Below are 284 nucleotides of genomic sequence, written 5' to 3'. Positions count from 1 at the left end.
CAAGGCAGCACTCACCCACTCCGGCCGTGGTGGCTAGCAACACGGCACCAGACGACAATTGTCCGATCAAGGCTACATAAGGAGCAGCGAAGGCTATTCACAGTCAGTCAGTCAGTCCTGGAGCTACCTCCGAGTGAGTCCTTGAGCTACCTCTGAGTTAGTTCCGAGTTAGCCAGCAACTAGCAGTTGTATTCTGGAATTTGGAGTGTACTATTTGTGATACTGCAGATAGCAGTAATCGTAAATCTGTAATTTGGGTGATTGTAAGTGCGAATGTGAAATAA

This window comes from Cryptotermes secundus, unplaced genomic scaffold, assembly GCF_002891405.2.
Source record: "Cryptotermes secundus unplaced genomic scaffold, Csec_1.0 scaffold989, whole genome shotgun sequence".
In the NCBI taxonomy this organism is placed as follows: domain Eukaryota; kingdom Metazoa; phylum Arthropoda; class Insecta; order Blattodea; family Kalotermitidae; genus Cryptotermes; species Cryptotermes secundus.
Note: the sequence above shows the minus strand (reverse complement) of the source record.